Source organism: Centruroides vittatus, unplaced genomic scaffold (genome assembly GCF_030686945.1).
Source record: "Centruroides vittatus isolate TY-2023 unplaced genomic scaffold, ASM3068694v2 contig_76, whole genome shotgun sequence".
Lineage (NCBI taxonomy): Eukaryota > Metazoa > Arthropoda > Arachnida > Scorpiones > Buthidae > Centruroides > Centruroides vittatus.
The window spans coordinates 144757-158307 of NW_027122492.1; the positions used below are offsets into that span (position 1 = coordinate 144757).

Below are 13551 nucleotides of genomic sequence, written 5' to 3' on the forward strand. Positions count from 1 at the left end.
GCAACAATACGCGTTTCCATAGAAACATAGAAACGGCAACAATTGCCGTTTCTATGGAGATTAGAAAGCGCTTAACGAATTCGAATGCGATTGACGTAATGGATTCTTTTTGAATTTTAAGGCTAAATATCTGGAATTTTTACGTTTCAATCCCCCGAGTGACGACGGATTGGGATCGAGAGACTCCCTACCGGGGCCGCCTTCTGTTTCCATTCTCCACAAGGGATTAGAAGCAAGATTTTCTATAATCGAACGTCATCTTTACCTCGCCACCCCCAAAACTAGAACAAATCATTCCTCTCGTTCGTCCAGTATTCTCCGATCGACCGACAGCGCTATTGTTACTAAATTTCCTAATATTTCGTTTGTCCAACGCCATTTTAAAAGCACATCGGGAAGAACATATAAAATTAACACGAAATAAACTTGAAAATCTTTTTAAAAATATCATAAATCTTCCAATAAACTAATTCGAGCTTAAATTAATCCTTAAATTCTTCCGAGAAAAGCAAAATGCTCACCGCAGCTGCCTTTTTAAATCTAAAAGATTCGAATCCGAAGCGCAAACGGGCGACCATCGAACGATGTTCTTCTGGGACCGATTCTCCAAGTAATATTAAATAGATTCTTACGTCTAGGGTCAATATGGACTAAGACTTACCTCAAAAATCTTCAGTCTTCTCCGCAAAAGTCCGCAAACCGCAAAATAAACCAACGCAATCCAAGAGCACAAGAAAAGCACGTCCCACCACAACCAGAAACACAATCGAACTGCGAATCGTCATGCGTGACGTTTTTCGAACAAACGTTAAAAGACGCGTCAACAATGTTCGAATTACGTAAAAATTCGAATTTAAAAAATCAATTTTATTTTTTTAATTAATTTCTATACTTGAACAAATGCTCAAAATTTATATTTTAGAAAATTCGGTGGAAGCGGCGCTTCCACCACTTGCAATGACGGCACGCTACTGCTTTGCTTGCGTACAGGTGGCGGTCAACTTAGTTTCACTAGTTCTATTTAGGTGTTACAAACGTGAAGAAAACCCAGAAAACACGTCCGTTGGTGAAACGCGCACCCACGACCAATTACCAGTGTTCAGTGGTTTTATCCATTCGGCCACTGGTGGGTGTACCCAACATATTATAATCCTCGGTGGCGAATGTAGATGTTATCATGGATAAAAGCAATTTTAAACTTCAACTTTGGGAATCGACATCACTTAAAAAATTATCGGATTACGCCCATGGATGTTGTTAATAAAAAATTTTTTTGAACTTAATATATGTATTTTATTTCAATTTAATTACCATAATTAATACTTTTTATAAACTTAAAATCATATTTAAGTATTTTATTACACATGAATCCTTAAGAAGAATCGGAGAATGTGATTTACCTCAAAAAGGAAATTGGATTATGTTTAGCTATTGCATTAGCCGAATTGTGCGTCAGAAGACCGCCGAATCCTATCGACTTTTTAGCCAGAATATTAAAAAGTTGTCATACTTTTATTGAACTGGATAAACAGATGGAAAAAAAAGGAGGAAAGATTTGAAGTAGCTACTCCTCTCTTCCTGGATCACTCTTTGAAGATAGATATGACAGTAAATATTCTTTGTTAAAAAAAATTTATTTATTTTTTAAATATGTAGAAATATTTATAAGCCTGCAGCAATCCAAAAATAAATTACGGATTCATTGATTAATTCTTAATACTGCATTCAAATAATTTAATACAGATACCGTATTTTACGGCATATAAGCCGCAACTTTTGTCCAAAAACAAGGGCTGAAAAAATCGCCCTGCGTCTTATATGTAAAGTTGCGATCTCCCACAGGAAAATGAATACCCAAAACTCTTGGTTTTTTAAAAACTTTTTTCGCCCCGTAGACACTAAGAAACTTTTGCATATCCATCTTGAATTCGTAAGGCTCAAAAATAGATGGTGGAGACGTGGTTTGTCATATTTGAGACGGACTGTTCGTAAAAAATGTTTGGAATTTTTTGACAGGCCCAGATCCGGTCACCCAGCATTCAACCCACCATATTAAAGCGTTTTACCATCTTAATCCCCATAGGGCGGAAAGAGCCAAAAAATGAAAAAGAGCTATCCAAACGCTTCAGTAACTTTCTCTTTTTCAAAACAATAAGTTCTTTACTTATAATTTTTCGTCTATGAGCTTATCTAATTAATCTAACGTGATAACAATGTTACGTTAGAATAACTGGCAGATATTTGTGATATATATATTTTTTTCATTATTACAGTTCCCTGCCAGGCCGGGTTTGTATATTTCTAACGCTTCAAGGTTGCGAAGGTGATGAACCTGATCTGACATTTTTTCCCTATGGAGGTTGGCTTGTATTTCAGGGTCTGTGGCATAGGCAGCTAGGACGGTGGTATGCGTTTGGTTGGCGATATCATGGTTCCTGTATACTTTTGTTTACTGAGCGCTTCGTGGATCCAATCTTCACTAGATCTCGCTGGAATCTGTAGTTTCTGAAAGGAACTATATTGACACCTGGTGCTCGACTTTCCTCTGTCCTGTCTTTGTCATTGCGTAACAGCCCACATACAGTAGACCCCCTATAACACGGTAGATACGTTCCGAGTTATATGAATTCCGTGTTGTACGAGTCACTTAAATACCTGAGCCAATCACAGCCCGACACGTTTACAGTTTAGTGGCTACAGCTGTTTGAAAGGTTTTCTTCCATTAAATTAACCGATTCTAGACTAATTTGACTCAACATTTCCGAAACATGTATAATTTTTTTTTTTGGGGGGGAATAATCCATATAAACTATGCTATAAACAAAAAGTTGTAGGATTAATTACCGAGTGTGCTCCGTTCGACGACGCCATTGCTTAAGCTTGTTTTCGTCGCGGAGCGGCTCATCGAACGGCGGGCGCGTGTTTCCTGATAAGTTATTTTTCTGCGAAAAATTCGCTGAACTCTGGAGACCATTAATAAACATATAATTTTTATGCCCGTTGAATAATAATATTTAATACCCTTTATCCAAAATATGATTGTGAGAAAAAAAGTCGTTATTATTATAGATGTGGGGGAAGTCTGCGCGATTTCTAAAAACAGCCGTTGGATAATATTTCCAGGTGTGAAAGAACAATACTAATAGGAGAATTATCTCCAGATTTTACGATCGGTACAGTTGACCCAACCCGGGATATACTGTATCTGATCCGACCTTCGATCTCCCGCATGTTAATTACAGAGAAGGAAGGAAGACAAGATTGCATGCAATAGAAAAATTCTGCGAGCTTCTGAATGATAAACACTGACAAACTCATGGGAAGTGCCTTGCAGAGTGCCTTCAGGTGCATGTTCTTAATTAATAGATAAAGAAAATTTTAAATTTCGAAATAATAGTTTGAATATTTAACTTTTTTGTGAAGGATGGAAAGAGGGAAAATGGAGGAAGAACATCTTAAAATGAAATCTTCTTCTTGTGTAATGGTTGCCAGACATCAAGAACCTTATAAAATCATTACCCGCTCCAGCATTTTTTTTTTTATATACGACCTTTGCGGTAAAATATTTAGCAATTAAAGTACGATCAGGCAGAATGAGATACATTTTTACAGTACGGTTAAAAAATACCACTACGGTACTTGTTTTATCACTGCTATTGTTTAATTTGCTGTTTTCTTTTTATTTTAAAATTCCAAATTTTAGACCAATTCAGTTTCTTAACAAGTTTTTCCAAGGAGTAAATAAAAGTGAAAACTCTCAATTTAGATTTCTGTTATTTATTTTTGTTGTTTTCAGTGCTTCTTGATATACAACGCCATATTGTCCCTATCTGCAGGTGTTAAAAATTAAAACTTTCAAGCGAAACTTTCCACTTCATTTCTTAACTATAACGTATAAAAATCTTGGAGCCATTTCTAGTTATCATTTACATCTACAGAGAGGTCTGAATAGAACGAATTTATAATCGCTTCAACGTACACAGATGTATTAATATATACAATATATGTAATTGTGAAAATAAATGTTACAGTAGATATTTTTAAACTGTAGCTATGACACCGATGATTAATGAAATTTATTTGCAGTTCTTTTAATTACACATAAGTTGATAGATTCAAAACACAGACATTTATGTTACGTTCTATTTTTATTAATACGGTTATATAAACTACAATATTATTAATATTAAACGATTTATTTTTTAGCAATTAAAGATAATAGTAATTTATAATAAACCCGATTTCTGTTATTAGTGGTATTTAGGTAAATTGGGAATGAAAAACGCTTCCTGTTTTGCATTCCCAAAGATAGCGATAATTAGTCATGTCGTAATTTTTTCAGTTCTATTTCTTTCAAAGAATTTGGCACGAGATTTCTTACTACTTGAGGAATGAAGAATGTTTAAATCAGGTTTCCCAACGAGATACGTATTGACCCCATAGGGTCGATGAACGTTTCAGAGGGTCGATAAGGGTGCGACTATGCAGACCGGAATTAAGTAGCGAGCGATATCGTTCTCGTAAAGAAAAACATGCACAAGCGAGAAGCGAGAAATCTCGCTGGCGTGAGCGAATTTCTGGTTCTCGCACATATCTCACAGGGTTTGATATTTATCGTGTCTCGCCTCTTGTAGCGAATTTTCCCAGCGAACGATTCACTCGCTCGTGTATACAAAGACTTTACAAATATAAAAAAATGTTTTAAGTATTAAAATATTTACACATTTTTTGTTCTGAAATAAATGCAAAAAAAACGTGTTTTAAAAAGGCGTATTGATTTTTTATGTACAAATAATTGTGTGATTAAGATAGTTTTTTTAAATAAATAAATGCATTTTCAAAATGTAATGTTGAGTTAATGATAAAAAAATACACTGAAATTCTTTTTAAAACGTGTTTAAAAATTAAGTTTAAAAAACATTATTCGTTAGCGTTTGTTGTCGTCTGTTCGTACACGAGGTCATGAAGCATGCGCATTTTATTCTTTCACGTTTGCTTCTAAGGGCGTGTATCTGTTCACGTGTCCAATAGTCTTCTTGCTGATTGGCCGAGACTTACATTACATGTTTCGGTTGCTTTTCTCACCGTCGGCCAAAATGTATCCTTCCGCAGTTTCTCATTCTTGAATATGACGGATCGAAAACTTAGTGAAAATAAGTAAACATCGAAGAAGTTTTACGTTAAGAGATTAAAATATTTATTCACCCGAAAAATTAATTAAATTCGTGTGATCGATTTTAACTAAATCCTTCGCTCGAATCGCTAACGTCGGCCATATTAACTGTCAAAAACGAATAAGTAGGCGGAGCGTGTTTATATTCGACCAATCATCGAAAACATGATTAATTAAAATAAAAAAGGGTTAAATGTATATAATCTTTCCTCTATTTTTGAGTTTTATTCCTTTAATTACTTGCAATGACGATTAAATAGTTTCGAAACACGTCATTTTTTTTTAACGAATTTAAAGTGTTAGAGGGAACTATTTCTTGCGGATGAACAAGGCTAGAATAAAGGACTATAGAAACACGTCATCAGATCGGTAGAGACAGAAGAATGCATTGGTCGTAGTGTGGTGTTTATCATGTAAGAAATACGCGAATCAGTGGGAGAAATACTTTTTAAATGGTTAATTAAGCAATATTATTGTTTTTTGAAGAGGATTTGACGTAAATGTAAGTATTAAACTTAAATTCCGAAATTCATTTTACAGTATAAAGCAGATCAAAGACACTGCAGTCGCCATTTTGCTGTTTACGACGTCGTCGTCTGTAGAATGGTTTCCGGGTTAGGCCGAAGCGAAGCGTTTTCCATTTCATAAACGGGTCTTATCCTTTTTTAATAAGAATATTTAGACGTATTCTGACGTCATTTCGCACGCAGAATCGAATGGTATATATACAAAATGCGTACGAACTGTTTCGTACTTGAGTATATTTATTTCATTTAAGAGCGACTTTATTAAAAAATACACTGGCGTTCTTCGACAGTAACGAAATGTAGTAATTTGATTTGTTTAGAAGTTTTCTTCCATAAAATTAATCAATTGTAGACTAATTTGATTTGAACATTTCCAAAACACACTTTTTGGGAATGATCGTTATTAAATATGGTATAAATAAAAACTTTAGGAATACTTTTCGGATGCGCTGCGTTTGAAACTGCTGTTTCCTTGCTCGTCTTGGCTATGCCTTGCATCTCTGACGTGTTTCCTGATAACTGAATAATAATTAATGGGTAACTATCAGGAAACACGTCAGAGATGTGAGGAATGGTCAAGATGAGCGAGTAGTCAGGTGACTGGATACCATGGAGAAATGTCACGTGACACACTTCGTACGTGTTTGACAGCCTTCTTCGTTACAGTGGATAGCTACAGCCGAATTACTATTATTGTACTTTATGGCAGAGATATGTCTCCCAGTGTGCCGTTCTGTGACTAAAACCAGTTTAAGCAATCCGCGCATTCTTTTATTCAGCGCACTTGCAGCACTTTTAGCGCATGTGTTTAATTATTAAGCCTACTGCCAGCGCGCTTAAGCTGCGCTTTCAGCGCACTGGCAGCACCTCTCGACCACGCTAAAAATACTGCTTACAAGATGGATGCCTCCGTGAAGAAGTATCTTTTTCGATTACCAAACGATAAACAGTTTTTTTGCTACATTAAATGAGCAGATTTTTAACTCCTTTGCTTCAAGTATCTTTTTAATAAATGTGAAATGTATAATAACAAAACGAAATATAAGAATCTATTATTATTGTCTTTGTTTATGAAGTCAAACCTACCGTTAAAAGTTGGTTTATGAAATACTGTTTCTAATTTTTATTTACAGATTCTAGCAATTTACTGCAATATTTGAGAGAGAATAAAATTTTGCCTTCTGAAGTAGACTTATCATCATTAAATCATTTAAAAATACATAAAGTGTTAATAGAATCAGTCAACGCCAATGACACAAATAAATCATCATTTCTACGTTTTCTTATAAAAAACATCGAACTTAATGGCTTTTCTTCTAATAATACTGAACAAACGCACGTAAATATAGCAGTAAGAGAATCATCGTTTACATCGGCCATTTTGAGATAGCTTTCTCTCCGGCAAAAGTGTTTTCGACCGTCAGCAGCAAAAACGTCACTTCCGGTAGCAACTGCTCAGCGCACTGCTGAATAAAAGAATGCGCGGAATGGTGTCTTCAAACGATGTACAGTGGGAAAGTGTTCCTACAACTTTTTTTTTTTATAGCATATTTTATATGGATCATTCTCAAAAAATGACATGTTTTGGAAATGTTCGAATCAAATTAGTCTAGAATCTATTAATTTTATGGAAGAAAACCTCTCAAACTGCTTTAGCCCCTAAACTGCACAAGTGCTTGCTTTTGTATACATCTATAATTAAAGCATTGCTATGCTGCTTTGTGAGGATGTATTGATACCTCTTAAAATATATAGATGAGTCAATTATCATTACTGAGGTTGGTTGTGTATTGGGTTTAGGAAAGTGGATATTACGGTGATGTTACATTGTGGCACACAAGATATTACGTTGCGTGCCACAGAAAGTAATTACATATCCTGAAAACAAGGATATTTGCACCATCTCTGTTTTAGGTCACTGGTGATCAACTAAAAATAACGTGAAGTTATGATTCAGAACTCGTATCAATATTTGGGTGCTTATATTTTAAGGGTATTTCATAAATAAGAAAGGTTAAATTGATTTTTAATTTAGATTTAAAACGTTCTTAGACCATATTAAACAGATATTCAGAAATGGTAAACGTAAGAGTATTGCCATTGTCAGAACATGAACCTGCCTTTAAGATGCAAAATGTAAATGTATTTTAGTACTGGAAAAAAATAAAATGTAGTTGTTAAACTCAGAAAGAACATGCTTCTTAATAAAAAGAAATTAGAAAATGATGATAAGTTTGAAAATAATGCAGTTCATAGTAAAAATGTAGAAAATGTCATCAAAGAAACAGAAGTACTATAGAAAAACAGCAAATTAAAAACTAATGTAGGAAACATTTTAGAAGTATTATTATGTAAAAGTGCTTTACACCAAACTAACAGTATTTGCAATTCTCCAAAATTAGCTCTGTGATTAAATTATGGAATGCTAAGATTAATAGATTTGATAAGTTGAAACATAAAATAATTATCCCATTTATAAAATACTACATTCTGTATTTTTAAGTGAATGTAACTCTGTTTGCATTTTGTGACAGTGACTGCTTTTCGTGTCAGTTCATCTGTTTGGATATAGCGCTTGTATACAAGTAATCAGATTAAACAGACAATTATTTCTTAAAACATAAAAATAGCATGCATGGATTGATAGAAAAAAGTGAAATGTGGGTGACTGTATCATGCATATGGAATAAGCATTAGTGACAGATATATAATGAGGAAAAGCAACAACATCCATCTAACACACAGACAGATTTGTATCTATTCACAGCTGTGAAACAGTATTAGATCAATCAATTTTTATATATATAAGGTGTGTTGCAAAAGTTGCATAAGCAACAATGTTAAATTTTGTCCCAAACCTTAGTGTCGCCTTAAGAATACTGCCAATCATACCAATAACTGTAGCTAGTGGGGGGAAAGGAATTTCTATAAATAAAAATTAATTAAAAGCTATTTACATTCTGCTACCATGCAAAATCATCTTAATACAGGTAACCCTCGGTTTACGCCGAAGTTTACTTCCTACAAAAGCCGGCGCAAATTGAATCGGCATAAAACGAACCCATATTTACAGTGAGGTATAGGGTTAGGTTCTACATAAGTGAAAAATAAGCAAATAATTTTGTTTATTAGTACAATATAATACAAAATAGATATATTATAAATTTAATTCTTAAAATGTATTTTATGATAAAATAAAGAGAAATGTTTTTATTAAAAAATCTTAAGAAAAACAAATGATGTTTCAAGTTTCAGATCTCTTACATTTTTTGGAAAAAGTATCTATCTTTGATTGTTTAGATTTTTGTTTTCTTTTATTAAGAGTTTTGGAATATGGTTGAATGGATGTTATGATGCTCCTTTTTACATTAGCACTTCACTCCCAATTATTGTCTAACTCACAAAGTTCATCCATCAAATTTTCCATAGTTGAAAGGATACGCTTTAGATCGGCCATTTTCATAACTCTTGGAGTTTCTTCTTTGTTATCTTCCTTCTCTGACAGTTCACGACTTAATTCTTTGTATAATTCTTTTAAGTCCTCATTCGACAGTGGCTGATTATGGGCCTCTAAAAGATTGTCACATCTTCAACTGTAACTTCTTTCAATTCCACATCACACACAAGTCTGGTAATGTCTTCAATTAAATTCTTCTTCAAAATCATGCATGAATGCTGGCAGATGTTTATGCCAAATTCCATTTAAGCATTTTGCTGAAACTTCATTCCAAGTCGACTTGATGTTTTTAATGCCTTTCAAAATATCGAAAGACTGCCAATAGTCTTTAACTGTTTTGTCTGAAGTGTCTAAAACTCATCGTTTCCATGAATGTATTATGGAGATAAAAAGCTTTGAAGGTTGCAATACCCCCTGATCCATTGGTTGCAAAAGAGATGCTGTATTGGGAAGCATTAAACAACCTTGACATCCAATGGTGTTCTTATTTCATCAAGGTTTTGAGGATGCCTGATCAAAGAGAAGTGCCTTGGATGGTAATTTATTTTCTTCACATATGCGAAGCACAGTAGGGCAAAAATAGCTTGTGTACTAATCTGTGAAAACATCTTGTGTGACTCAACGTTCTTGTTCCATTTCCAATAAACTGGCAACATGTCTTTATTTAAACTCTTTAAAGCATGCAGTGTCTGTGAATGATACACTAACATCAGTTTAAGTTTCAAAGTTCCTGAAACATTGGCTCCCAACAAAAAAGTTAATCTATTTTTTGCAACTTTAAAACCTGGAGCAGGAACGTTCTTCACAAGAAATAAAAGTTTGTGCTGGTAACTTTTTCCAATAAAGCCCAATCTCATCAACGTTAAAGATTAGGTCTGGAGAATAGTTGCCTTGTTCTACATAACCTTGAAATTCCTTAGGAAAAGCAGCTGCCACTGCAACATCTGCACTCGCTGCTTCACCACATAATTTTACACTACAACAGTTACTTCAGGATTTAAATCTCGTTAACCAACCCTTGCTTCCCCAAAAAGTTTCTTCGAATCCATCCTTAAGATTATCAAAAATTGATTTTGCTTTTTCAGTTGTAGCAGCATGAGTCAAAGGAATGTTTTTTTTTTATTTGCATCATCTACCCATAATGGTAACAATTTTTCAATTTTTTCAAAACTTTTATCTCCATCCTCCGCACTTCCGATAAATGTATGAAACGCTGATGCATTCAAATGACGTCATAAGTCGAATGCATCTGTGTTTCATACATTTATCGGAAGTGCGAAGGATGGCGAGAAAGTGTCGAGAATATAGAAGATATAATAAAATAAACTTTTATCTCTACTATAACTCACATGTTTTACATTTGACTGCCGTAGACTGTTGAGCAGAGTGTTTAATTTTATCTGCATTTTTCATAATGGTAGTTACAGTCGATGGAGGTAAGTTCTAAGATCTATAGACATTTGTCCATTTTCCATTCATCTGTCGACTTTTATTTCTAGGGAGATAGATTGCCATGCTTTCTTAACATGTTTAAATAACTCTGGTTCACTTCTTTTATCTGACATAATAATCGTCCTTTATTCTTGTATACGTGATTAAACGTTAAACATTTAGTATTTTAATATTAATTTAATGTAAATGTATACATACACAACAATATTAAACAGAAAAAATAAATATATTTAATAAAAATCTTTGCTTTAATGAATGTACAGAGTCATGGCTCAGTAAATACGAAAATAGGAAGAATTGGGGAATTACACTGCGAAATGGCAAATTGCACAGCAGCATTATTGTGAATTGGTGTAAATTGAGCTGGCATAAACCGATGGCTATCTGAAGTTTGGCCATTTGGCCATTTTGGCAATTGCACATGAAACTGCTGATCAAGTAAACTTAAAACAGTTAATAAAAAGTTTGCAGAACTAAAAGTGAGAAAGAAAGCTTCTTTTGAAAATCAAAAGAAACTTTTTCAGTATAGTTGTACTTTTGTTTCGTTTTTATTTGATACAAGTTCTTTGTACAATAATACATTTTTGTAATATCATTAAAAATGCATCTACTTAACAATTTGTAACTAGGTACAGGTATATTTTAATTTTTACTGTTTTGTACTACTTGATTGTTAATTTTATATTACATATTTTTCTCTAAATAAATTTACGGGGTGGAAATTTGTCTTTTTGTCCAGGCAACATAGATACATGAGTGGGCACTGCTACGAAGACTGCATCCATGAGCCACTAGTAGGGAGCTATTTCACTAAGTGGATTGTTTTTAGATTCATAAAAGTAAAGAATATTTTATGTTATTTTTATGTACGTTTCTTTACAGAGCTAGATTTAATTATAATTTTCTTTAAAAGTATATTCATACAATTGAAGATTTTGTACCACGTATGTATATCCACCACATATTTTATTTCACCAAGTAAGTTTTTATAATTTTATTTTTAATCTTAGCCCTTATATCATGGCTAGTGATTCAGAATGTAATTGTGATATTGAAAATTTATTTTAAAAAAAGTTTTCACTCAAGATCATTAATGAAAAAGAAAACATATTAAATGAAAAAGACCAATGCATAAATTAAATATAAATACTTCAACAAAAAAATTGGTTAGACATTTTCACAATAAAATTTATAGACATAAAATGGCTTTGTGGATGCATAGAAATGCGAAAATTGTTTTGTTGGCCTTGCCTACTATTTTCAAATGAAATTAATGTGTAAAATAAGAATGGCTTTGACGATTTAAATAATTTGAGTAAAGCTGGCAAAAGACACGAAAATAGTAAATGTCACATTGATTCTTTCATAAAATAGAAGCTATTTGAAAATCAAAGCAAAATAGAATTTAACATTAGAAACAATATAAAATAAATATTGAAAATTATAACAAAGTTACAGCTAATAGATATATTATATCTAAATTAGTAGATGCTATCAAAGCAAGAATTGGCATTTAGAGGGCATAGGGAATCTAATATAAGAGAGGTAATTATATTGAACTTGTTTATTTATTAAGTGCTTAGATCAGTGGTTCCCAATCGGTGTTCCGCAAGCATCTCCCAAGTGTTCTGCAGATTTAGTCGCAAATCGGAAAGTCACGGAATTTGTCGAAAACTGTCAAAAAGTCAGGGAATTTGTCTCCTTAACTGCCTCGTTGATTTTATTTGCTGAATATGGCTGACTAAGCGTAGCCATCTGCAGGCAGCAAGAAGTAATGCTGCAATCTTTAATAAGAAAATACAGTATACCAGAATCCGTTTTCAATCTGAAATGGCTCTTTTCACCGTTCTGAAGCCATATAATTTTACAGTTGTGGATTAATAACAGGATAAACTACTATTATGTAATAAGTGTTTAATTTTTAATTTTAATAATTCAGGGATTATAAAAAGGTGAATTTGTTAGTTAGAATAAAAAATAACTAATTAAAAATTAGTTTACAAACTTTTAAAACTTGAAATCATAATTTATTAGATTGTTCACTTCAAAATAGCTAAATAGATCAGTAAAAATTCATGATTTAATTGTTTTTCACGTTTAAAACATTACTATACAACATAAAAAATTATAAATAGCTACCCGACATTTACAGTAAAATGCTGGCGCCGACTAGTAGTTTTTTACATTTGTTGTTACAACTTTCCTCGAAAAGAACTGTACTGCAAGCGTATTTTTCCCCCTCTCCCGTTAATTTCCGCAACTTTGATACATAGTTTAATAATTAGTTTAACAGAAATGATGTTGGGTAAAAAATATCCACTGATTTTGGCAAATTTAGGCATCATACTTGTAATAGATATACTGTAGTTATCGTTTTGAAAATCAACTAGGTTATCCGATAGTTTAACCAATGTTAACTCGCTTATAATTAATTATAAATTTAAAAAGCTGGTAAATTTTTAAAAAATTAATTAAATTACTAAAAAATTAAAATAAATTTGATTATCTTTTGTGCGAAACCACAACAAAACAATTTTTATAGTTATGTTGCAAAAGAAAAAGATTTGTAGTTACGATTCTATGCGCTGAACTTCTATATTTTATTAACATATAATTGTAATTTCGTTTGATGTTTATTTCTGTACACTCAAACCTGTTTTTGTGCGGTATATGACAATTTCAATCAAATTGGAACATAATTGACTTCTGTAAAATTTTTTAAAACTCTATTCGATGTTTTCTATGACATCAAGTTTTTTTCATTTATTATTAAGTAAAATTTTTTTCTCTTATTTTTTTTGGTCCCCTGGTATTTTAATAGCATAAAAATCACAAATATTGTGTTAAATGTAGACTGCAGGTGTGAAATTTTACCCCTTGTTAAATGAAAGAATAACACTTCCTGCAGCTATATTTATCAAATAAAAGTATTTTTTAACAAT

At 32.8% G+C, this 13551-nt stretch overlaps 1 long non-coding RNA gene across 1 annotated transcript; it reads left to right on the top strand.

Moving 5' to 3' along the window:
• Positions 1-5564: 5564 nt before the first annotated feature.
• LOC136981461 (uncharacterized) lies at positions 5565-11567 on the top strand. Its single transcript, XR_010881713.1, has 3 exons — positions 5565-5675; positions 11349-11448; positions 11523-11567. It is a non-coding gene; the product is annotated as an uncharacterized lncRNA (long non-coding RNA).
• The last annotated feature ends 1984 nt before the right edge of the window (positions 11568-13551 follow it).